This window comes from Giraffa tippelskirchi, chromosome 1 (assembly GCF_054371585.1).
Source record: "Giraffa tippelskirchi isolate mGirTip1 chromosome 1, T2T-mGirTip1v1.2.pri, whole genome shotgun sequence".
In the NCBI taxonomy this organism is placed as follows: domain Eukaryota; kingdom Metazoa; phylum Chordata; class Mammalia; order Artiodactyla; family Giraffidae; genus Giraffa; species Giraffa tippelskirchi.
The window spans coordinates 68,132,664-68,159,927 of NC_137275.1; the positions used below are offsets into that span (position 1 = coordinate 68,132,664).

A 27,264-nucleotide genomic window follows, 5' to 3' on the forward strand; every position below is an offset into this window, starting at 1 on the left:
ATGGAAAGCTATTTCAGAAAGAAAGAAAAAAGAGGAAAGAAAGAAGAAAAATGTATTTGAGTGCTATTAAGAACCCAATAAGGAATGAACAGAATCACCGATGCAATGAACATGAGCGTGGGAAAACTCCAGGAGATGGTGAGGGACAGGGATGCCTGGCCTGCTGCAATCCATAGCATCACAAAGAGTTGGACACAACTGGATGAATGAGCAACAACAACAAGAAATGAACACTAAGACACTGAACAATACTACAGGTCAGTTTTGAGTGAAAATGACTCAATATGAATCAATGTTTAATTTTTTTTCAAATAGTTTCACATCCATTCTCTCCTCCGTCTCTGCATGAAGTCCAGATTAGGCTTCTTCACAGCATGGTGGCTTGAAAACAGCCAAACTACTAGCAGGATTTCTCAGAGCTCTGGTGAGTGTCTCAAGAGAACCACACAGAACTTTGGTGCTTTTGTGGTCTAGCCTTGTGACTCAGCTGGTAAAGAATCCACCTGCAATGTGGGAGACCTGGGTTCCATCCCTGGGTTGGGAAGATCTATTGGAGAAGGGAAAGGCTACCCACTCCAGTATTCTGGCCTGGAGAATTCCATGGACTGTATAGTCCATGGGGTTGCAAAGAGTCGGACACAGCTGAGTGACTTACACTTTCAGAAGACATGTAGCATTATTTTTTCTACAAGCGCACTCATGTGGATAAAGAATCTGCTTGCCGATGCAGGAGATGCAGGTTCGATCCTTGGGTCAGGAAGATATCTTGGAGGAGGAAATGGCAACCCACTCCAGTACTCTTGCCTGGAGAATTCCATGGACAGAGGAGCCTGGTGGGCTACAGCCCATGGGGCTGGAGCTACGGCGCACACAGCACAGACTCATATTCACAGAGAGAGAACTGAGACCCTACCTCTCAATAAAAGGAAAATTAAAATTACAGTGAAGGAAGTTCACATATATTGGAAGATATTTCTAAAAATAAAATCTACCACCTATGGGAAATACAGCCTGTCACAAGTATAGACCCTAAACATACTAATCTCAATATAAGCAGCCTGGTGATATCTTGAAGTCCTCATATCAATTGCCTTCTGCCCTGCCCCTCTATCCCCCATGTTTTCTAAACATAATAAATTCTAGCACAACTCAGTAATATTCTTCATACACTTCACAGAACAAGAGAAAAGTTGGGAATGAAGTAAAATCAATTCCAGTGAATGAATCACTTTTTAAATGATAGTTTTCTGAATATGAAGAATATTATTCTTATAGGACTACTTTTAAATATCTTAGTCATAAGAGGAATCAGTTTTTTTGAGGAAGTGTACAAAGAGCTTTCTGTTTTGGATAGAGGATATGTCATGATTCAAGGTGCGTTGATTAGGCACCAGCTATTCACTGAGCTCTATTCATGGTGATGGAAGAGTGATAAAATGGACAGCGGGAAACAAAACTTATTAAAAAAAATTCCTACCACCATGGAGGTTCCCTGAATACATTATTTGTTTGAGAAAGAACACTGCCTGGTAAAGGTATACGTGTTAGATTTCTTCCACCCTACTGGGTGAGCTTCCAGTGCAGGAACTATGTCAGTTTCACTACTGTAGTCCCAGGGCCCATCACAGTGCCTGGAGGAGAGCAAGTTTCAATAAATATTTGTTGAACCATATTTGTGCAGATGTGAAGGAATTTGTGCCAGTCCCTTAAAAGAAAGGGCTCTCATGAGAAAGGAGTGAGCATGTCCTCTTCTTCAAGGACTGACACTGGACTAGCTGGAGGAGATGGCTGTACCCCATCCTTTCCAATAAAGGTTAAAGAAAATGCAGGGGAGAAGCAGCGGAACTGGTTCTCTGTTATTTTTTCAGTAAGAGAAAGGTAAAGAAATCTGTACAAGTCCTTAAACTTTGCAACTCCCTTGTGTTTGTTATTCTTGCTTTTCTCTATTTCTCTGTGGTGATTAATAGTCATTTTTTCAAATGTCATGTGCACCGGTCTTTGGGGAGTGGAAGGAAGGAGGAAGCTGGGGAGACTGTTACTCTCTGCAAGGAAGCTCGAGGGGAGAGAATCCTCGAGGGATAAATTTGGTGTTCACAGCTTCAGAGACTTGGGAGTAGGTGGAGTCCCCGAGGCCTGCTCCAAGGAGAGACAGAATGGCAGCAAGCCTGGGCTACAGAGCGTCCAGAAATTCAAGTGTGCGAAGGATGTTGTGGTTATTTGACCAAGCCTTGTGCAGTGTTTCCTGGTATAGAATTAAAAACAAATGAGTGCTCTTCTAGCACATTGCTTTCAATTCTGTATTCTCTATGTCAATTAAATATGTCACACTAGAAATCTTTCTGAAGCCCTGCTGTGCTTTTCTCATCCTTCATTTATAATTCCTCACCTAATCCTGTCATTTTTGCCTGTTCATGTCTTTCAAATCACTGCCTCTCATTTCCATCTTCACTGCCTTGCCTGTGCTCAGACCTGAATCACATAACTGCCCCCAACTGGTTGCAACACGAGAATTCTTCATCCTGTTTCCCACTCTTTTTTCTTAAACACAAGCTTGATTATGTTCTTCAATGCTTAGCTCTCTGGTATGTGTGGACTTACTACCCGAAGACAGCATCCCAAACGTTAGCATATGAGGCCTCTGCTTTCTGTTGAACATTTAGACTCATATATTTTCTTCCTCCCCCCATACATCTTACACTCCAGCCATATGGGTTGGCTAACTGAAGCCAAACTATTCCAAATGACTGACGTTTATACTTTAGCATATAATGTTCACTTTGCCTGGAATGTACATTCTTTTCTCTCCAATAGATAGGTTCCTTTTCAACTTTCAAGACCTAGATAAAATATCACTTCTACGCAGTGAAGCCTTTTTTCCACTCCCTCAGGCACTGTGTGTAAATTTTTTGTGTGGATGAGTTTTGTCACTAGACTGTGACTTTCTTGAGAAAAGGGATTTCCTGTTAACCCACATACTATCACAAGTGCCTAACACAACACCTATTGTAAAACTGATAAATAACAAAGTGAATAAATCAATGTGAGTGGCGAAGATGGCTTTTGTCCTGTGATGTGATGTTAAGAAAAAAGATGGAAGTGCAAGTCTAGGTAGATATGTACGTGGCCTCCCTGGAACATGTCACTGATGATACCCGACAATCTGTCTTTTTAATGCCTAGAGGTATAAAGAAATTAAACCAGGAGAGTCCAGTACAGCTATTCAGTCTCTAGACAGCAGAAACTCTCAACTTTCTAAAGGATATGCAATTCTGTTCTTGGATGAAGGAAAAACACCAGCTTTGAACAAAGTAGGTTTGTAGGACAATACAAACAGCTGCGCCTGAAGAAAAGTGTTCACTTTTTCTTTATTTTGGCAAAAGTACGTACTTCCTGATGCCCTGTGTGTGGCCAGCTTACGTTCATCTAGAAATAAGGAATTCAGTCAAGCAGTATATTCCAAAGAGGTAAGTAAGTCTTCTTGCATGTTAGTGTAAGAACAGAGATTTACTAATTATATTGAATTAGCCAATATCTTAATATGCTCAGGCTTCTGTAACAAAATGCCTTAGACTGGGTAACTTGATCAATGGAAAATTACTTCTCATGTTTCATTGCTGAGAAATCCAAGATCAAGGTGTCTGCAGATTCAGTGTCTGGTGCAGGCCTGCTTCTTTGGCTTATAGATAGCTGTCCTCTCTGAGTGAGATGGGGAGAGAGAGTGTGCTCTTATGTGTCTTCCTCTTCTTATAAGGGTACAAATTGCATCATGAGGGCACCATCCTCATGACTTTATCTAAACTTAATTACCTCTCGTATGCAAATATCTTCACATTGGGGGTTACCGCTTCAGCACATGAATTTTAGGGGGACAAAAACTTTCAGTCCATACAACTAACCAGGAATGATCACAAGGCAACAGCAATAATAAAGACAATAAAAATACATGATAGTATTAGTGTAGTGTAGTAGAGGTTTGTTGGATGCTTGCTATGTGACAGTCACAATTTCAGGTGTTCTTACATATGTTGCTCATTAAACCTCCTATTGACCCTATGAGGAAGGTGATATTATTACACTCATTTTAAATATGAAGAAATTAAAACACAGAAGGCTTCAATAACTAGCCTAAGGTCACTAATCATTAGCAGAAGTGGAAATCAATCTCAGTAATTCTGGCACCAAAGCTCATTTTTTTAACCACAATGCTGAATTTAGAAGAGGAAACACTCAGGGAGATTTTCTAATTAAATGCTTTTTAACATTTTTGTAGTTGTGGAAAGATCTATCATATATATTAATATATATATACATATATTTAAATGTATGTATTTAAATCCTAGTATATAAAACAAATAAAAACTGAACCAGATTTTGATTCCTGGCAATGTTGTAGGCAAGGTACACCGAATGCATTTCTTTCACACAAAAAATGGAAAATTAAAAGAAAAACTTAAATGTATATTTTAGTACTCAGTAAAATAGAAGTTGTCCAGGAGCAGAAAGAAGGTGGACAGAAATATTGGATTGGCCAAAATGATTGCTCAGGTTTTTCCATACCACTTTATGCAAAAAACCAAAATGAACTTTCGGCCAACACAATACAAAGAAATAAAATGGAAGATTTCATAAAAAGAATTTGTAGATTTCCAGGAAGCTATCGCTTTTCTTTTAACAATCTTGTGGAGGAGAGGAGAAAGGGTGTTCTTAACAAGATACTTCCTCAGGAAAAAAAAGGAATTGGGAAAATATACACTATGTGAAGGGAAAAAGTAAAGAGCCTTGTAAATTCCGGCCTTGAGTCTTAGATGAGATAAAATTTTAAAAGTCTGCTCTAAAAGTTCTTAACTACATATTAGCCTTCACACAAGTTGAGAATTAAGGCCTACAGTATCTAAAAGTCCTAAGTCGAGAAATTATGTAAAATATTCCTGGGCTAGTGTTCTCTCAAGGGTCTAGCAGAAGCAAATGCAAATCCTCTCTCAAGGAATGCACTCTCAGCACAGATGTTATAAAATTTCTTAGGTAAAACTCCAAAGGAATATAAAAAAGAAAAAAAAAATGAAATTCATGAAGAAATAAAGCATGTGGTTTCTGGTCAAACATATAAATATCTCAGAAGTTATCACTCCTGTTCTCACAAGTAAAAAGTTGAACAAACTGAAAATCAACACCTCTCTTTAGATCCATCAGATAACACATGGATCCACCAAATGTCATAGGTCAAACTGGTGTCCTAAAAATTGGAAAGAGAATTAAGTACTAAAAATCATATTACCTTTTGCTTACCTAGAGTATAAGCCCAAGCAGAAGTCTGATTCTGGAGCCAGTACTCCTAACAGCACCTAAAATGTGACTGAGGTAGCATAGGGACTAGTTTTAGAGTTAAAAGTACCTGGGGGCTGGGCTTGGGAGGAGGGCACAGTTTTGTGCATTTTATCTCCTGGAGTTCTACCACTTTTTTTTACCTCAGGATGAAGACTGGGGAAGACACCCATCATACTTCTGGTGGAAGAGAAAGTAAGCATTTTGAAATACATCAGAGCATTCTAAACAAAGGAGTTAACTCACTCCTCAAAAGACACAGTTTAACCATAACTTTGCTTAACCAACTTAAATTTCACCAGAACCTAACTGACCTGGAGAAAGTAGAATACTTAAATCCAACCTCTCTCTAGCATTCTTGTCTCACTTAATGGAAAGGCAAAAAAATGTGAAAAACACTTTGAGAATCACAGCCAAGGGGCATAGGGTCATGAAAAGACAGAGATTTAATTTTTGGATTATAGAATGCTTCTGTTCTTTCCACACTTTTCCATAACATCATCATGTTTCTGTATAATAGCAGTGGATTTCAACTAAACTAATGTCCAGATGTTCAACCTGGATTTAGAAAAGACAGAGGAACCAGAGATCAAATTGCCAACATCCATTGGATCATAAAAAAAGCAAGAGAATTACAGAAAAACATTTACTTCTGTTCATTGACTATGTTAAAGCCTTTGACTCTGTATCACAACAAACTGTGGAAAATTCTTAAAGAGACAGGAATGCCAGACCACCTTACCTGCCTCCTGAGAAACTTGTATGCAGGTCAAGAAGCAACCGTTAGAACCAGACATTGAACAATGGACTGGTTCAAAATTGGGAAGGAATACGACATGACTGTATATTGTCATCCTGCTTATTTAACTTATATGCAAGGTACATCATGCGAAATGCCAAACTAGATGAAGCACAAGCTGGAATCAAGATTGCTGGGAGAAATATCAATAACCTCAGAAATGCAGATGACACCACCCTTATGGCAGAAGGTGAAGAGGAACTAAAGAGCCTCTTGATGAAAGTGAAAGAGGAGAGTGGAAAAGCTGGCTTAAAACTCAACATTCAGAAAACTAAGATCATGGCATCCAGTCTCATCACTTCATGGCAAATAGATGGGGAAACCATGAAAACAGCGATAGACTTTATTTTCTTGGGCTCCAAAATCACTGCAGATGGTGACTGCAGCCATGAGATTAAAAGATGCTTGCTCCTTGGAAGAAAAGCTATGACAAATCTAGACAGTGTATTAAAAAGCAGAGACATTACTTTGCAAACAAAGATCTGTCTAGTCAAAGCTACGCTTTTTCCAGTAATCATATATGGATATGAGAGTAGGACCATAAAGAAGGCTAAGCACCAAAGAATTGATGCTTTTGAACTATGCTGTTGGAGAAGACTCTTGAGAGTCCCTTGGACTGCAAAGAGATAAAACCAGTTAATCCTAAAGGAAATCAGTCCTGAATATTCATTGGAAGGACTGATGCTGAAACTGTAGCTCTAATATTTTGGCCCCCTGATGCGAAGAGTCAACTCACTGGAAAAGACCCTGATTCTGGGAAAAGCTGAGGGCAGGAGGAGAAAGGGGTGTCAGAGAATGAAATGTTTGGGTGGCATCACGGACTTGGTGGACATGAGTTTGAGCAAGATCTGGGAGATGGTGAGGCAAGCCTGGCATGCTGCAGTCCATGAGGTCACAAAGAGTCTGACACAATTGAGCGACTGAAGAATATAATGCAAAATTGGATTCCTCAGATTCTATCTAGGAAGGAGTTTCTGGGTAAACCCAGTAACATCACAGGAGACAAAGACATTAGAGAAAATCTTACATTCCCACACCTTGCAGCTACAGCAAACACCAAAGAGACTAACTCCTAGATAAACATGAAGACCCTACACTAAAAGCCTATTGCTTAGTTCTTCTTATGTGATATATCACTTTTGGCTTCCAATCAGAAAATTACAAGGACTATTATGTACAGGAACTGTGCCTATCTGATCAAAAAGATATAATAAGACTGGGCTCAAACTCTATCTAGACAGCATATTAAAAAGCAGAGACATTACTTTGTCAACAAAGGTCCCTCTAGTCAAGGCTATGGTTTTTCCAGTAGTCATTTATGGATGTGAGAGTTGGACTACAAAGAAAGCTCAGTGCAGAAGAATTGATGCTCTTGAACTGTGGTGTTGGAGAAGACTCTTGAGAGTCCCTTGGACTGCAAGGAGATCCAACCAGTCCATCCTAAAGGAGATCAGTTCTGGGTGTTCATTGGAAGGACTGATGTTGAAGCTGAAACTCCAATACTTTGGCCATCTGATGCGAAGAGCTGACTCATTTGAAAAGACCCTGGTGTCAGGAAAGATTGAAGGCAGGAGAAGAAGGGGACGACAGAGGATGAGATGGTTAGATGGCATCACAGACTCAATCGACATGAGTTTGGGTAAACTCTGGTAGTTGGTGATGGACCAGGAGGCCTGGTGAGCTGCGGTTCATAGGGTGGCAAAGAGTTGGACACGACTGAGCGACTGAACTGAACTGAACTGAAACTCTATCTTGGGCTCTCTTTTTCTGGGTATACTATGTACAGGTTTGTGGTTCCTGGTTGAGAAGAAAAGGGCATTTGTCATGATCCTTACAGAGAGAGGACAATTGGAATTCATTCTACCTCCCATGGACTTATTGTTAAGCAGCCTTTGATTTTGATGGATATCCTTATTTTAATTGTCCTGCTATTGTGTATTAATTTTCTCTCTAAAAACATAGATTTGTAAGTATTATTATTTTGAGTTCTGTGGCTCTTCGTTTGCAATACAATGTGTCTAATTGCCACAGTGCAGAGAAGATAAAATATTAACCAAGCAAACTGTAAAAAGAATCTGGAAAATAAGTATTGATGAGATTTAGAACAACAGGGATTTTTACCCCCTTCTGGTTGGATTATATATTGATACAACCTTTTTTGGAAGTAGCTTAGCATTATTTGGTAAATTTGAAGATAAGTATATTCTAAGATTCTAAAACTTTTTTATAATAAATACTTGGCTACCAAGAGAGGTGTATAAAAATTTTTGTGGCAGTATTTGGACACAACCCAAATATTTATCAACAGGGGAATGGATGTTTACATTTTGGACTCTATTGATATAATGATACTGATGGATAGAAACCAGTCTTGTAAGAATATATATTATGAAACTATTTATATGAAATGTTAAATGTATAAAACTAAGAATATACATACTTTAAAAGATAGAAATGCAGGTTTAAAAACTCTAAAAGCAAGCAAGATAATGATATACAATAATTCAAAATAGACTGATTACCTCTGCAGCTATTCTAATGGGAGGGAAAGGTTTTGGGATATGAAAGAATTTTTTATTGGTTTGCTAACATTCCATTTCAGGAGTGTTTGATACATTATTCTATATATCTAAAGGAATAATTTAAAGCTACTTGTCCTTTGACCAGTGCCATCTATTGACAGTTAAACATATTAAGGACCAGAGAGGTAAGTGTTGACACTGCTATATAGGTCACTACTAACAGAAATGAGTCCAGAACACCTGAGTCGTGCATACCACTTTCTACCTAGCCAAGGATATAATGTGGGGAATAGTAAAAGCATGATTTGCAACCTTGAATCCATCATTATCTATGAATAAGGTAGGATAAAATAGGAGGGGGCCATGAAAGCAGTAAGTTTGGTCAAGAGCTTAACCATGGAAAGATTTGGTAACTTCCCCCTGAACCACAAAACAGAGCATCCCACTAGAGCATCTTTACTAGACAAAATTGCAGGCAGCAGAAAACACTGCAGCAAACTCTGTTACGGTCTTGATCCAAACATGAGAATATTATTGGAATTCACTATAATGCCTCTAAGTAACATGGGGAAATGCTTATAATGAGCCACTTGGGAAATTTGGAATATTGCCTTTTTTCATAATGCTCAATGGCTAAGAATTTTAAAACAGGTTTTTGCCAGTCTATTAGACTCAATAGTAGAAATATGTTTCTAGTTTTTCTGCTATATATTCAGACTAGGAGAAATATGCCAGTAAGGGCTAGCCAGCCTTCACTACTAGGGATTACTTATATAGCACAATATTTATAAAGGAATTTAACACATGACATTAGGATTTAGAAAAACATTCAAAGGAAATGAATCAGATATTCTAAGAATATATTTGATAAAGTTAAGACTAATTAACATGGGGTATTTTCACACATTTTTGGGGGTATGGAGGAAGGTTTTATGGAGTTTTTTTATCTAAAGGTAGAGAAGAATGCTATTAAATCTTGCCTATTATAAAGACAAAGGGAAGAGATGAGTACTTTTATATAATGGTGCTCAAATGTCGTTCTATGACTGGTTATATCATGTGCGCATGTGTGCTAAGTTGCTTCAGTCATGTCTGACTCTTTGCAGCCCTATGGACTGTCATGAGCCAGGCTCCTCTGTCCATGGGATTCTCCAGGCAAGAATACTGGAGTGGGTTGCCATGCCCTCTTCCAGGAGATCTTTATGGTCCAAGGATCAAACCTCTGTCTCTTATGTCTCCTGCATTGACAGACAGGTTCTTTACCACTAGGACCACCTCGATATATAGGATATATAATAGGATATATCAGAATATCCTACTTTTTTTAAATGCTCATTTGTATAAATTCCAAGAAATTCATATAAAATTCATATAAAAATTCACATTCACCTTCAGGCTGAAGATGGTGCTTAGAAACTTACATTAGTTTAAAAAAAGCTTCCTGGGTGAATCTATGGAAAATTGATCCTGAGAATTACTCTTCTAAGTAATTTTAAGATCATGAAAATATTCAATCACCAAGGATGGAGTGAGGTGGTGGTACCTTAATATCCTGGTATAGAAATCACACTGATCTACCTACAAGAGGAGTAAAAGAGATGACAAACTCTTTTACCATCAGGAAAATTGAATCAGGATTGACAGAGTGAGACCAAACAATTTTTATGAAGAACACTGTTCTTAGTCTACCTTCTCTCTTGAGGGTTCTGTTGACTCTAGGATGGATCCAAAGCCCCCAACAAGGTCAATATCCAAGTTTGGAAGAAAGCAAAGAACAGAATTAGTGAAGCCAACTGGTATTTTTCGGTGCTTCTAATGATAGATCATATTTCTGAAGACTTGAAAGATTCATAACGCGTACCATACCCCTGGCGCATTCCAGATGAGCAGACTGTGTGCTCAGAAGTAAGCGAGAAGATGTGCTGCACTGAATTTTATTGATTTTTCTCTTTGCTTGTATAGTTTTATGATGTTCCATTTTCTCTTTCCTGTTGGTTTGGAAACTGGGGCCTTGGTTATTTATTTTCTTCCTTCATTTTACATTTAAAATGTATCTGTAACACTGCATCAATTTTCATGGCCACAGGTGAAAGGGCAGGGTGAATTCTATGGACAAGAAAAGATGGTCTAGTGATAGAGGAGTTAATTATTTCCCTTCTAAGAAACTTCTTCTCAAGTTCTCTTCCATTTTCATTTTCTCATGTTTTTGGAATGCATTTATAATTTTACTTTTAATCTCATCACTTTCTGAATTTTAGCACTGAGATCTCACTTTCAGAGATTATATATTGATAGCTCTGAATTATTTCCATTTGTGTTCTGTGCCAGGTTTTTTGGTTGTTGAATCAGGAAGTTCTATAACTTCTTGACATAGCTCATCTAACAATAAGACTAAGCAGATGAATTATAATAGAAATAGGCTTTTGCTTGTGAAAGTTTGATAATTGATGATGATCAACTTTGCTAACAAATTTATTTTTTCTCTAGTCTTTGCACAGTTCACATGGTGGTTTTAATTAGAATATTATGCCTTTTGTATTATAAAGTAACACTCTCTCAATAATCTCAAAGTTCTGGATATGCCAGCCAATTATCTATTGAAGTCCTGTTTGGGCTCATGGCCCATGGCACAAAGTTCAACCTCTAATTTGGCTAGTTCTTTTTAATATGTGCTGAATTAATATGCTAGATTAGAGAATGAAAGTAGATGGGTCATTGCTGGCTCCAAGGCTAGAATCAAAGTGAGCATTAGTCTTCTTGTTAAAAAATGATTTGAACGCATGAAGAAGAGGTCAAAAGAAGCACTTCTTGTCCACTGTTAGGATTCACTATGATATCGGTATTCCCAGATTTCAGACATTACCACAACATTGTCACAAATTGTTTCCTACCTATAGTATAACAGGTTTATAATATTATAGTATTATAATACCTGTAATATTAGTTTGAACGACATAATGTTGACATTTTCATGTCTCACAATGGTTGAATACTGATAATTTTATATAATTCAACCTGTTAATATTCTATCCATCCACTTTTTACCTAACATTTTATCTTTAAAAGTGAAAAAAAAAAATAACTACAACACTGCCACCAAAGGAAAACTTGGACCACTTGTGATAAATAAAATGTAACATAACAGACAAATGCAATAAAAACAAAACAGGAAAGGTCAATGCCATTAATTTCTAGCTAGATACTTCAGCCTGCCAAATGAGCAGAGCTGAAAGTCTGCATATTCTTTGTTAAGAGGAGGGACTGGCAGTTAGATTCAGATGACAAAAATTAAACCAAGATTTTTTTCTTGAGATAATCAGTATTGGAAAATAATTAAAAAAAGAGTAACTCTTTCTTCTATGATTTAATATTACTTAATTCCATACTTGGAAACACCTGACTTACATTTTGGAAAATACCACATTAGATTATTAGTTTTGCCCAGGTTTCCCTTTCATTTTCAGAGGGAACTTCTAAGCATGCAATAAATGACACTGTTATTCATGTGCCAACATCTCAGTTCAGTTCAGTCACTCAGTTGTATCCGACTCTTTGAGACTCCATGAATCGCAGCAAACCAGGCCTCCCTGTCCATCACCAACTCCCAGAGTCTAACCAAACCCATGTCCATCAAGTCGGTGATGCCATCCAACCATCTCATCCTCTGTCATCCCCTTCTCCTCCTGCCCCCAATTCTTCCCAGCATTAGGGTCTTTTCCAATGAGTCAACACTTCGCATGAGGTGGCCAAAGTATTGGAGTTTCAGCTTCAACATCAGTCCTTCCAATGAACACCCAGGACTGATCTCCTTTAGGATGGACTGGTTGGATCTCCTTGCAGTCCAAGGGACTCTCAAGAGTCTTCTCCAACACCACAGTTCAAAATCATCAATTCTTCTGCACTCAGCTTTCTTCACCGTCCAACTCTCACATCCATACACGACCACTGGAAAAACCATAGCCTTAACTAGATGGATCTTTGTTGGCAAAGTAATGTCTCTGCTTTTAAATGTGCTATCTAGGTTGGTCATAACCTTCCTTCCAAGGAGTAAGCATCTTTTAATTTCATGGCTGCAATCACCAACTGCAGTGATTTTGGAGTTCCCCAAAATAAAGTCTGTCACTGTTTCCACTGTTTCCCCATCTATTTCCCATGAAATGATGGGAACAGATGCTATGATCTTAGTTTTCTGAACGTTGAGCTTTAAGCCAACTTTTTCACTCTCCTCTTTCACTTTTGTCAAGAGGCTCTTTAGTTCTTCTTCACTTTCTGCCCTAAGGGTGGTGTCATCTACATATCTGAGGTTATTGATATTTCTCCTGGCAATCTTGCTTCCAGCTTGTGCTTCTTCCAGCCCAACGTTTCTCATGATATACTCTGCATATAAGTTAAATAAGCAGGGTGACAATATACAGCCTCGATGAACTCCTTTTCCTATTTGGAACAAGTCTGTTGATCCATGTCCAGTTCTAACTGTTGTTTCCTGACCTGCATACAGGTTTCTCAAGAAGCAGGTCCGGTGGCTGGCATTCCCATTTCTTTCAGAATTTTCCACAGTGTATTGTTATCCACACAGTCAAAGGCTTTGGCATAGTCAATAAAGCAGAAATAGATGTTTTTCTGGAACTCTCTTGCTTTTTTGATGATCCAGCAGACGTTGACAATTTCATCTCTGGTTCCTCCCCCTTTTCTAAAACCAGCTTGAACATCTGGAAGTTCACGGTTCACGTATTGCTGAAGCCTGGCTTGGAGAATTTTGAGCATTACTTTACTAGTGTGTGAGATGACTGCAATTGTGCGGTAGTTTGAGCATTCTTTGGCATTGCCTTTCTTTGGGATTGGGATGAAAACTGACCTTTTCCAGTCCTGGGTCACTGCTGAGTTTTCCAAATTTGCTGGCATATTGAGTGCAACACTTTCACAGCATCAACTTTTAGGATTTGAAATAGCTCAAGTGGAATTCCATCACCTCCACTAGCTTTGTTTTTAGTGGTACTTCCTAAGGCCCACTTGACTTCACATTCCAGGATGTCTGGCTCTAGGTGAGTGATCACACCATCGTGATTAACTGGGTCATGAAGATCTTTTTTGTACATTTCTGCGTATTCTTGCCACTTCTTCTTAATATCTTCTGCTTCTGTCAGGTCCATACCATTTCTGTTCTTTATTGAGCCTATCTTTGCATGAAATAGTCCCTTGGTAACTCTAATTTTCTTGAAGAGATCTCTAGTCTTTCTCATTCTATTGTTTTCCTCTATTTCTTTGCATTTATTGCCGAGGAAGGCTTTCTTATCTCTCCTTGCTGTCCTTCTGAACTCTGCATTCAAATGGGTATATCTTTCCTTTTCTCCTTTGCTTTTTGCTTCTCTTCTCTTCACAGCTATTTGTAAGGCCTCCTCAGATAGCCATTTTGGTTTTTTGCATTTCTTTTTCCTGGGGATGTTCTTGATCCCTTCTCCTGTACTGTGTCACGAACCTCTGTCCATAGTTCATCCGGCACTCTGTCTATCAGATCTAGTCCCTTAAATCTATTTGACACTTGCACTCTATAATCATAAGGGATTTGATTTAGGTCATACCTGAATGGTTTATTGGTTTTCCCCACTTTCTTCAATTTAAGTCTGAATTTGGCAATAAGGAGTTCATGATCTGAGCTTGTTCAAGAGAAATTTAAAGAAATAAAATGTGATTGAAATGAATTATTGAGGAATTTGTCCAAAGTCCAAATCAGAAATGCAAAGAAATGAAAATATGAAGAAGTAATTTAAAATATGGTAAACATAACAATGAAATTGACTTGTAATAGAAGTGTTACTGCACCAATCTCTAAGTTCAGATATGATCATAGGCTCTTTTTACCTAAAAAAATAAGTAAAAAAAAAAATCCTGTTTTTAAATAAAATATTTCAGAGACTAAGGAAAAAGGAAAACATTTTATGAATTAGTGTAACTCATAATATCAAAATCAGGCAAGAACAGTTAATGGAAATGTGTACAGAGACCAGTCATACTTATAGCTTCTATAATCTGCTTACCCGGGTAATAAATCACATCCAGAAGTGTATATAACCCATTAAACACAGCTACATAGAAGTAAACTTCCTTTTACCTCATGAAGATTATTCCTAAAATAACATAGCAATATCATACTTACTTGCTATTTAAGTTAGGAGTCTGGCAAAAAATTCTTTGATCATTATTATTCAACATTGTGTTAAGCTCCTAGGCAATGCAATTAAGAAAAAAATAGTACAATTGTTGAAATGAAATGATATATATAATATACAAGATATGATTGCAAATATATAAAATCTAAAATTTAAAAATATCAATTGTTTTTAATCATTTTAATTTTTTCCTTTTTTTTAGGTACTTAATCATAATGATCATCACATTGTAATAGTTTCAGTTTTTATAGATTTTCACATTTTGTAATTTATATACTTCAAATTTATTTTTGTTCTTTAATAGAGTTGGCTGAAATCTCAAAAATAATGCTATGTAATAGCAGCACAAGATGATACTCATGTCTTCTGACATCAATATAAGTGCTTCTAGCATTTTTTAACAGTGATGCTGTTCTTCAGGCTGAAGGTGTTAAGTTTGTATTATGTTAAAGTAACCTCATTACCAAATCCAACAGACTTTCTTTAGTCTTCCTTACTAGTCTCAACATTTCCCACAATGTTGTATATGTTTTGCCACCTACTTTTTTTATTTATTGGGAATTCAAGACCCAGTGAATCAAAGCCCACTTCCTCACCCAGATTTTAAAAAAGAAAAACCAGAAGGAAATGACAGGTTGATATCAAGATAATACTTTAATTATTGATAAAGACTAAGTGTGAAAGCTGAACAGTCCTGTTCACTGAGCTCCAGATATCAAAGACTCACTCATGAAACCACAGTCCATCATGGATAAGGACAGGCCACCCAAGTAACCAGATAAGATGTACACATGGAATACCAAAGAGGAGCTTGTGCAGGTACACTTGCTGGAAGAGAAACAGAAGAGCTAAGCCTAAACATTTCTGTTTTAACTTCCTAAATATACAAATCTAGGGAGGCATTTCTCCTCCCAGGAAGTATGAGCAATGCTAAAAGGAGGCCACAGATATAGGTAAAAACTTCTGTATTCCTTCCCTCTTGCTAATATAATATGCCAAAGCACCACAGACTTAGTAGCTTGAACAACATAAATTTATCTTACATTTCTGGAGGTAACAGTCTAAAATGAATGTCATGGTACTAAAATCAAGGTGCCAGCAGGGCTATATTCCTTCTGGAAGCTCTCTTTTTTCTTCTTTTTCCTCCTCTAAGTAGCTAATTGCATCCCTTAACTAGTAGCCCCCAGCCAACAGCTGCCTCACCCGAGCCTCTGCTTCTCCATCACATCTTATTTTCTGACTCTGACACTGACTTTTCTGCGCCTCTCTTTGAGTCAAGGGCTCTTGTGGTTATGTTGGGCTCACCTAAATAATTCAGAGTGGTCTTTCCCTCTCAGATTCTAAACTGAATCACATTTGAAAAGTCCTTTTTTGCTATGTAATGTAACATACTCATAGGTTCCGAAGATTAGTTTATAGATAACTTTGGGAGAAAGGGGACAGTAATCTGCTCACCACATCTCCTTTTATAGAAACCAGGAGTGAAAGAATGGACAGGATAGGCCCATCTCTAAAATTCCCCATCTTCTTATTTTCTTTACCCACTGAGTTTAACTCTTAAGCCCACCGTCAATTAAAGATGTGACTGACTGGTGGCTGCATAGGAGCAATTTGGCCTCTATCAGCTTTACTCTGCTCTTGCACCCATGAAGTTGCTACTTCAATGGCAACTAGAACTCTTTTGTGTTTTGTCCTTCGGCCAACTGTGTGCAGTTGAGACTGTCCACAAAATGTATGAAACTGGTCAGAATTATATGTTATATAATCAAATTTTGAGACTTCCCAGGTAGCTTAGTGGTAAAGAATCTGCCTTCCAATGCAGGCGATGCAAGAGACACAGGTTCTATCCCTGGGTTAGAAAGATCTCCTGGAGTAGGAAATGGCAACCCACTCCAGTATTCTTGCCTGGAAAATTCCATGTACAGAGGAGCCAGATGGGCTATAGTCCATAGGGTTGCAAAGAGTCAGACATGGTTGAGCTACTGAGCACAAACACACATATACACATAATTAACTTTAAGATCAGTCTTTTTCTTTTTTTTAAGATCAGTCTTTAACCAGAGTTGAAAATTCACTTCTTGTTCTGTTTCTTTATTTTGGCCAGTCACATCATTCAATGCAGCATATCATAAATTCATCAATCAATTAAATAACACCAGTAAGATTTTCCAATAGTAAAATGTGTAATAGAATTATAGCATGACCAGAATTATCTGAATTTGAATGTAAGCCCCACCTCATTACAATAAAAATTTTGAAAAGAAATAAGCGACAAATATAGCAGCACTTTTTAAGTTAAAAGTGAAAGAAAAAATCTAATTCTTTTTCTTTGTGTGTTTAAAGTTCAAAGAATTTTGTTTTCCACAGTTTCTTATTCTGCATGGTTTTCAGTCAGAGATATTTTCAACCTGGTGGCATTGAGGTTTCAGAAGCAGCTGTAACCTGGACTGTCTTTCAAAAAGATCTGTGTAGTTTCTTCAGAGTCTCAGAAGATGTGTTAACTTATTCCCAAGGCTCTGATGTTTCTAACCTTTAAAGATTACAGAGAATTAATGGGACACATGAGTTTTCACAGCACTGGCCCCACAACCATCACATTGGGGAATGAGGCAATCCTCTTCCTCAAGGGTAGTTATCCCAGGCAAAATCACATTCCAAGAAACCAGATCTGTATTGTCAGAGACTAGCAGAGACTTGGTAGTATTGGGATAAGAGAGAGAGAGAGATAAAGAAAATTGGATGTCAGCATGTTGGCATCTCTGAATGCTAGTTAGTTCTTTTTCTAGAATGCACAGTCCTTAAACTCTGGAGAAAACTCTGAGCAAAAAATTACTGTTAACACTGCCAAGTTTATCTATGATGGGGTAGACATTATATGTGTACATAGTGCGTTTTCTCCCATTGAGTGTCATTTTCCTGTCTTGTTTTTCTTTCAAAATTCAGCAATTTGCAAATGTTGATGGCCTCAGTCTCCAGGAGTTATCTAAGATGTCTTTCTTTTTCATCTAACCTATGCAAAATCTCTATTTTTGTTTCATATTTTAATTGTCCTGCATGGATCTTTCTAGTGATGTTCTGATCACGCTCTCCATAAGCAGGCATTTTCCACTCCGTTTTCATCAGTTCTTATTAGGGAATTATTTAGGTGTAAAACCTAAATTATTAGGTGTAAAACACCTGCCTTTTAGGAGAGGTTTCCCCTTCTCAAGTAATTAACCAGTTCAGAACCAGTATAAGAGGCTTTGGAGGGATGAGATCCTGGAGACTATAGACAAGCACAGATCCCTCTTTGATTCTTTCTCTTTGCTAACTACAGAAAGCATTGTCCAAGGGTTTCTCCTTTACCATTTTCACTTTTTGCTACCAGTGTAACTTGACTGCATTAACCACTATCTTTTGCAGACATATCTTTTTTGCTGGCTTATCCATTTTGCTCAGACCACCCATTTGTGCTCCAATCATGCAATTTCAATTAGAGTGAGCATATATCCTTTGGTTTCTTACCATTACCTTAAATTCAACATGTTGGGAATGAAATTAATCATTGTTCTGTCTCCTACCAACAAGCTAGTGCCCAAAATAGTGTCCAAATTTTTTCCTCAGCTTCAAATGTTGACAATACACTTTTGTCACCCAATAATGAAATTTCAGCTTTGTTTCTGATGTTCTTGACCAAAGTAAAGCCTACTCATCCTTTTAGGTCTGCTTCAGCTTATATATAAGGGCTTCCCTTGTGGCTCAGCTGGTAAAAAGTCTACCTAGGGAGACCTAGGTTCAATCCCTTAGTTTGGAAGATCCCCTGGAGAAGGGAAAGGCTACACACTCCAGTATTCTGGTCTAGAGAATTCCACGGACTGTATAATCCATGAGATTGCAAAGAGTCAGAACGACTGAGTGACTTTCACTTCACTCAGCTTTACATATTAGTATCTTCCATGAAGCCTTTTTCACGATTAGTGTGTATATGTATGTATACATACACATTAAGTTGTTACATGTATAAAGTTACATTATTTATCTATGTCTATTTATCTATCTATATCTACCTTTAGAGGAGATTGAGAGAAAGTGGAATAGAGAGGGTAATGTTGAGTGAACTCTCTCAGCTTGTTTTCCCCTTCCATCTCATAATTTATCCATGTTCTCATCAACTGTTATAACTTTTTTTCCTTTATAGATAAGTTGTCCTTCATTCTTTGCCAAAGCTAACAGTCACACCTATGCTCATGTATCTGTATCCTCTTACCTTCTTTAGGTCTTTTGTCCATTGGGGACCTCTTCTATTTGACAAATTGCATTTTTTTAATTAAATCTGAGATGATATTTTAGTCTCACACTTGTTTCTCCAGAGTAATAATATCACCATTGACCAAATTCCTCAAACCATAAGCCAAGAAGTTATCCTTGATGACTGTCAGTTTTTCCACTCATCCAAATAACTGTGAGCCTCTACCATCTCAATAAATCTCCAGTATATTTCTCTTTACTGTCATGACCCTAGTTTATCTCTTCTTACTCACATGGATTATTTCAAGTTACCCAACTGGTAGTCTTGACCTCAGACACTCCTCTGGACTTCAATTAATTCTTCACACTACTGACAGATTTGTTATTCCAAAATAAAACTATGATCATGTTGCATCACTTCCTGGCTTCAAATATTTCAGTGGCTTCCTAGCCCACTGGTTAAAGTCCAAATTCCTTTGGGTGACATGCAAAGACCTTGAAGATCTAATGCTAACCTCATCTCCTGCCACTTCCTTCCATACACCAACCAGAGAAACTATTTTTCAATATATCATATTTCCCTTCCTCCACTCTTATGCATATTGCTCTCTCTGCAAAGAAATGTCACTTCCATCTGAATCGCCTTTTCTCCCTTCTCAGCCAAGTACTTCCAAATCAAAAAATTAATTTTACTCTTTTTGGCATCCTAAGAAACATTAGGCATGTCCTTCTCTCGGTTCCTATTTTTTAAAGAGCTTGTACTTATTACATTGAAACATAATTATTGTATTATTTTGATAATTGCTCATTCCTTTGGCTTTAGTTTTTTGGGCTTCTCACATTTAGAATAAAATTCAAATGGCTTTTAATGATTCTATAAGGCTGTGATCTTGCCTTGGGCTACTTTTCTGACCTCATTTTCTTCCGTCTTCTCCCCAGCTGACTCTGCTCCAGCAACATTGACCTTCTTCCTATTTTCATTCACACTCCCACATTCATTATTTCATACTTGCTGTTTCTTATGCCTCTTGTTCTCCTCCCCAGATATTTGTATGACTGGTACCTTTCTTGCACGTAGGTTTCTGCTCAAGCTTCACTTCCTTCTGAAAGTTGTTTTTCCTGAGTGTGAAGTTTAGGATGACATGGGCTTCATATTGCCTGGGCATCTTGAATTACATTCACATAATAGTACATTCCCAGCCTGGCTTCTAAATTATAACCCTTTGACTGCTTGTAAGGGTACGTGTGCAACTTGTTGATCATGTTGTAAGCATTCTGGCACTGGCTAAGCATGGCTGATATTGGAGTTTTCTTTTGAAAATAATACTGAAGCCAAGTTTTCATTTGAAGGTCATGATTAACGATGGATTAACTTAAACTCAAAAAAGCCTTTTGGAATATTTGACTACTGTTAATAAGGATGGCATGTAACATAGTGGAATGTTTATCTGGGCTTACTGTGTAAACAAACAAGTCTCAAGGCAATGCAGAACTTATGCATATTATTTTAGAATAAATTTCACACTGTGAGCAGTAGCTTTATATACTAAATAATTTATAATACTATACAGATAACTAAGTTGAGTTCTTCACTGGATAGGGTTTAGTACTGTTGTGTTTTTATAAATTTTTACCCCCAAATGATGTTTATCATCCAGAGTAGTTTATAATTTAAATGATCCAATATCAATCTTAGCCCCCAGAACACTAGAGGATCCTTACTTTCAGGGTAAATGTTGATTTGTACTGACCAGCATGCTAAGTGTATACCAAGGGATTATTCTAACATCTGTTCGGGACAAACAGATGTTGTCATTACAAACCTTCATCAGTGTGCTCCTTCATAGTGAAAGAATAACTCCCAGGCATTGACTCATAAAAGCAATCAGTCAATGGACAGAAAAAAAGTAGAAGGGTCCACAATGTTTTGAATAGGAGGTCTCAAGACCAGAGAAGAAAAGAAGTAAATAGCATGGGGAGGTAGAAGGTGTGGCAGTGGCAGGGGGAAAAAAAGCATTGTGAAGAAGTCCCAAGCTACACAGAAAGCCTTTTGTATAGTTTGTCTTATGTGGGATTTTATAACCATATAAAATCCAATATGCTTCTTTCATTGCAAGCAGGAGGATGCTATATAAAAAAAAGCTGGAGAAACAGCATGCAAGTCATAAAAGACATGCAGTTTGAATTTACATGTGCATCCATCACGAGGTAGTGTGCACCAAGAAGCAGACCAAAACGTTTAATGACAAGAGAAGGTAGGACTTCCTTCTCTAGAACAAAAGATTTTTAGTTGTAGCCAAGCAGCTGATACACATAGGCATCACCAAGGAGAGGGACTGTTCAGGACATTAAAGGATAATTGATACTGTGCTTCAGCAAATGGACAAAGCACGCTGACTACAATTCACTACATCTGCACGTAGTGAAGTTCTTTTTCTGTAGGCAGCATTTAGACTTTCCCCCCGTCTTGGCTCCTTGGCCATGGCTTGAGAGCAACAGGTGGCCAAAGTTTTTTTGCCAAGTTCATTCTTGACCACAGAGCTGTCGCCAATGAGTTCTGTGTTTTGGGGGCCTGGGAAGAAGAAAAAGGCATAGCTATCAACTGGTCACTGACATAAAATTCAGCATCAGCACCTGAATCGCAGGGCCTTCTCTTGGAAACTGGCTTTGACCCCACACCACTTCTCTCCAACTCATAACAGATTGTGATATTTGTGCTCTACTTTCATTGATCAAGGCTGCCAGCCAGGTTCATCTTACTTAGATTTTATCCATGTAACAACAGAGGGGCAGATGGACTTGGCATCATGTGATTTCTCTGGGTTCGTGACCCTGCTTCTGTATGGTGCCTTCTGGCAGCTCAATTTTTTATGCTCTTGCATTTACATCCAGGTCCTAATATGGCAGCTGATTTAAGGGAAAACTTCCTTGAAGCTGCATTAACCAAATACTTAAGTATTTGTCAAACCAGCCTCACAGTCCCGTGTTCTGACCAGAGACCAGTAGAGGACAAATCAAGCCATTTACTCACACAGACCTGCCTTTTCAGAAAGCCTGCTATCAACACATTTCCGAAAGACAGACAAAAATTACCCAGATGAAGATCGTGGTTTGATGAATTTTAGGGAAATCTAAAAGCCACAGAAAATCCACACAGGTTTGTATGTCTTTAGAATGCGCAGTTACACCAGCATAAACGAGGGCTTCTCTCCCATTAGGGAACTGGAGTCTGTTACATTATCCCCATTGAGTCTCCTAATGTCCCTGGCTCAGCACCATAGGCAACAGATGCAAAGGGTCACCAATGAAGGGCAAAATATTTTGTGAAAATAAAGAGCCATGCTATCTACATTGCCAGTTTTTCCCACTCTGCACTTTGAGTGCTATCGTCTAGGTTTCATACAGTGATTTTCTTTTTATTTGCTGAGTTTATTTTGTTGAATACGGTGGAAAGATCAAAAAAAGAAAGGAAAAGAAAGGCAAAGTCTCTTTGTTTTTTCTCCATGTATGAACCAAGCACTATTGGGAGTCTACTTCAAGTGCACTTTAGCATCCTCAAGCAACGTGTTTGTTTTACCTCTTCCCAAACCTAAATGATTTGCTTAGCTAATCAGTCTTCAATAATATGTAACAAGCAGGAAAAAAAAAAAAAGATCACTAAAAAATAGAAATGGTTGCAGCTGTTTTCTGCATTAGAGGGGAACAGCAGAATTCAGCTCTGGTGTAGACACTCTTTTGTTTAGAAAAACTTACTGGTGGGATTTTTAGATTATGCAAAATTAGGCCCCCAAGACTAGTACAGCGTGGGAGTGGAGAGAGAAAGCAAAACTACTCTGCATTATCAGGTGTCAAGAATTTTACTTTTGTGCACCACTGCTTTTGGAAGTTGAGGGGTAGTGGTGTATTCTAGAACTAGGAGAAGATGGAAATAGAGACACACATTTTGTGTGTGTATAAATATATATGTATGTGTATATATATATATACACACATACTCACACTCACACATAGTTACACACAGACATCAGGAAATTGTAGCCATCTGGATTCTGAGCAGAAAGATCTGGAAGAAATTTCTTGGAGTAGAATTGGCTGAAACACTTAAATAGGTATGTGTAATATCAATTTTAGGATGTTTCCCATTGTACTGTAATACCCCCATCCGATCAAATACCTCTGTATTGTTTCTCTAATCTTCAATTAGAATATGCTATATTCTATCCCATCTTGAATTATTGGTTCCTCTGGGAATTAAGAGGTTGGAGCTGTATCTACCAGGTAATAGCTAGAGTTCAGGAGATAAAGAAATTAATATGAATTTCAAAAGCAAAAATTTGCAAGGAAATTCAGAATCAAGAAGGTGGGGAATGCATGGCACATGAGCAGCGAAGGAGGACGTCAGTGCCCTCACCTTGGGAATCCTCAGGAGGTAGGGAAGGGGGCAGGCTTCTCACAGCTGAAACAGATCACAGTATTGTATTTGGATGTGAAAGAAAAGTGTAGCCACAACAGGTTGCTATCCTGTCATAAATAGAACTCACAGGTTGTTGGAGCCCCCACTCCTGAACCCTTACATTAGAGTCAGACTCTGCTGTCTCTCTCCCACTCTCTGCAAACGTTATCTATAAGCATTCTTTACCTGACTTACCGTTGAGCCATTTTCTACCATTTGAAAAGCCCGGCCTCCCATCCTCTGCTTATTCCCACTCTACCCATTCTTCAAGGCCAAATTAAAATTTGACCTTTTCTGTAAAGTTGCTGATGTTTATACAAGTTTCAGGCATCATAACATTAAATATGTAGTTTCTGGAGTTAGATAGTTTGGATTTAAATCTGCCTTTTATTTTCCATTTATCAGCTGTGTGATTTTAGAAGATCTCTTAACCTCTCTGTGCCTTGCTTTGTCATCTGTAAGTTGGGAGCAGTTTATTCCTAGCTTATACTATATATGTGATGTGAGCAATGCTCATGTTTGCTATGTTGCTCTAAAGCTAAGTATGCTATGACTCAATAATTTAGACAGGGGCAGGCTCCATTAACACTAGTTGAGATTATTATACTTAGTGAAGTCCACAGCATTAAAAAAAAATAATAATTTCAATGAAAACCCTGTGACTTAGCCCTTATGAGTTCCAGACAGGTAAATAATTTGCTGTTTATTGAGTAACAAGTACAATTAGCTTTTAACTCATAACATTATAAGTACAAGATTCTTGATATAAATACTAGTCATGCCACAGTAGAAACACATCTCTAGCTATACAAATAAGTTTAAGAAACACAATTATTATAGTAAAATAATTAGAAACAATTTAATAGCCAGTGTCAAAAGAATCTACCTGCAATGCAGAAGACCTGGATTCAATCCCTGGGTAGGGAAGATACCCTGGAGAAGGAAATGGCAACCTACTCCAACATTCTTGCCTCGAGAATTCTATGGACAGGCCATGGAGTCACAAAGAGTCAGACACAACTAAGTGATTAACACCTTCACTAACTTCATCAAAGAACTAGTAAAATTAAATTTGGCATATAAACATAAAAATGAATGAAGTTGTTAAAATTAAATTTAGTATAATTTATTATTAAAAATGTTTATAAGGAGCATAATAAAATAATACATAAACAATCAGTAAAATTATATAAAATATATATACATGGATGGTATATGCAAACACAAAATTATTGGTTTTTGCAATATATGATTCACTTTTACTTTAGTCTGTATTATTTTTTCCATAAAAATCCCAAGGAGAGAAACTTAGAGGTAATTTATTAATACATACATTGTTGAAAGACACTAATTTATTTATAAATTTACTTTGAAAATATATAAAGTATATATAAACCCACTGAGATTAGTTTCTTGTATATAATATACTAAGACAAAGTTATTTCCCTGAAGACATTCCAGTCTTCTGAATTCAGTAAAAGCATTTATACCTTCAAAATTATTTTCTACTTAGAAAAAAATAATCTAGATTTGTATAACATTCTTTCTTTCCTCCAAACTGAAATCTAGGTGGTTATATATATAATAAAGAGGAGGCTCTATGGGCTTCCCTGGTGGCTCAGATGGTAAAGAATCCATCTGCAATTCAGGAGACCCAGGTTGGGAAGATCCCCTGAAGAAGGGAATGGCTACCCACTCCAGTATTCTTGCCTGGAGCATTCGATGGACATAGGAGCCTGGTGGGCTATAGTCCATGGAGTCACAAAGAGTCGAATATAACTGAGTGACTAACACTATACCACTATATAATATATATACCCGGAATGTGTAATACATTTTAAGAGAAAAAATTTTCTAATACCAAAAAGTAAATTATTGACAAATTCAACTTTATAAAAATTACTTTTCCATTGGAAGAATTACTGTGAATGAAGGCAATAAAACACAAAACAGTGCTGGATAATGGTATTTATAACACATGCATGTTTGCATGCCAAGTTGCTTCCTGCATCCCTCCAGGTTTCTCTGTCCATGGAATTCTCCAGGAGAGAATATTGGGGTGGGTTGCCATGCCCTCCTCCGGGGGATCTTACTGACCCAGAGATTGAACCCGTTTCTCCTGCAGCTCCTGCATTGCAAGTGGATACTTTACCTCTTGAGCCACTAGGGAAGCCCCCTATAACATGTAGGGCAAATTAGTTTACTATATAAGGTTGAAAAAAATTTAAAGGATCATCAAAGAAATGGAAAACAGGACCAAATAAATAACATGATACAGCAAGCATCCTGAGTTATGTTGTGATTTTATTTGTGTACACATTGCTGCTAAGTCGCTTCAGTCGTGTCCAACTCTGTGCAACCCCATAGATGGCAGCCCACCGGGCTCCCCCGTCCCTGGAATTCTCCATGCAAGAATACTGGAGTGGGTTGCCATTTCCTTCTCCAATGCATGAAAGTGAAAAGTGGAAGTGAAGTCGCTCAGTCGTGTCGGACTCCTAGCGACCCCACAGACTGCAGCCTACTAGGCTCCTCCGTCCATGGGATTTTCCAGGCAAGAGTACTGGAGTCAGTTGCCAAGAGTTGCTCTTGAAAGGCCTGTGAGTGGCCTTAGTTAATGTGTACACATTAACCTTCCTCAAAAAATTATTTTCAACTAAAAGTACTGCAGAAGGAATAGAAAACCTGGGTCATCATGTAACCATTAAGGAACAAAGATGTTAGATAAAAATATCTTCTCATAAAGAAAACTAAGTCCAAATGTGTTTCTATGTGAATTTTATCCAAAATTCATATAAAAACCATATACAAAGTATTTCAGAAAATAAAATAATAAGGAAAAACATCCATTCATTTTATGAGCCTAGTATAAATCTGATGGGAGCTTCCCAGATGGCTCAGTGATAAAGTATCCGCCTGCTAATGTAGGAGATGTAGGTTTAGTGCCTGGATCAGGAAGATCCCCTGGAGAAGATAATGGCAATCCACTCCAGTATTGCCTGTAAATCCCATGGACAGGGAAGCCTGGTGGGCTACAGTCCATGGGGTTGCAAAAGAGTCCGACATGACTTACCGACTAAACGACAATAACATAAACCTGGTATCAAATCTAGAGAAAGAATTAGAAACAATAATTACAGGTCAATCTTACTTTGAATATAAATGAAAAAACACTGAATAGGCAGCCCCAAATCTGCAATATATAAGAAAGATACTACATTATAATCAACTTGCATGTAGGGAAGTGAAAGTGAAAGTCGCTCAGTTGTGTCCAACTCTTTGCGACCCCGTGGACTGTACAATCTATGAAATTCTCCAGGCCAGAATACTGGAGTTGGTAGACTTTCCCTTCTCCAGGGGATCTTCTCAACTCAGGGATCCAACCCAGGTCCCCCGCATTGTACGTGGATTCTTTACCAGCTGAGCCTCAAGGGAAGCCTAAGAACACTGGAGTGGCTAGCCTATCCCTTCTCCAGCAGATCTTGCTGACCCAGGAGTTGAACAGGGGTCTCCAGAATTGCAGGCAGATTCTTTACCAGCTGAGCTATCAGGGAAGCCCCGCATATAAGGAAGCAGATTTAATTCAACATTTGACAATCTACACTGTAATTATCCACATTAGTAGAAATAGAAAAATTACATAATGATTTCAATGGTTGCTGCGGCTAAGTCGCTTCAGTCGTGTCCGACTCTGTGCGACCTCATAGACGGCAGCCCACCAGGCTCGGCCGTCCCTGGGATTCTCCAGGAAGGAACACTGGAGTGGGTTGCCATTTC

At 37.9% G+C, this 27,264-nt stretch overlaps 2 long non-coding RNA genes across 2 annotated transcripts in view; one reads left to right on the top strand and one right to left on the bottom strand.

The window, feature by feature from the left end:
- The window catches only part of LOC145527916 (uncharacterized), a 157,985-nt gene extending 137,860 nt beyond the window's left edge, over positions 1–20,125 (bottom strand). The window contains exon 1 of the long non-coding RNA XR_014069995.1: positions 19,951–20,125. This is a non-coding gene — a long non-coding RNA (uncharacterized LOC145527916). The remainder of the gene's footprint in view (positions 1–19,950) is intronic.
- The window catches only part of LOC145527838 (uncharacterized), a 93,891-nt gene that overhangs the window by 2,599 nt on the left and 64,028 nt on the right, over positions 1–27,264 (top strand). The window contains exon 2 of the long non-coding RNA XR_014069932.1: positions 3,180–3,464. This is a non-coding gene — a long non-coding RNA (uncharacterized LOC145527838). The remainder of the gene's footprint in view (positions 1–3,179; positions 3,465–27,264) is intronic.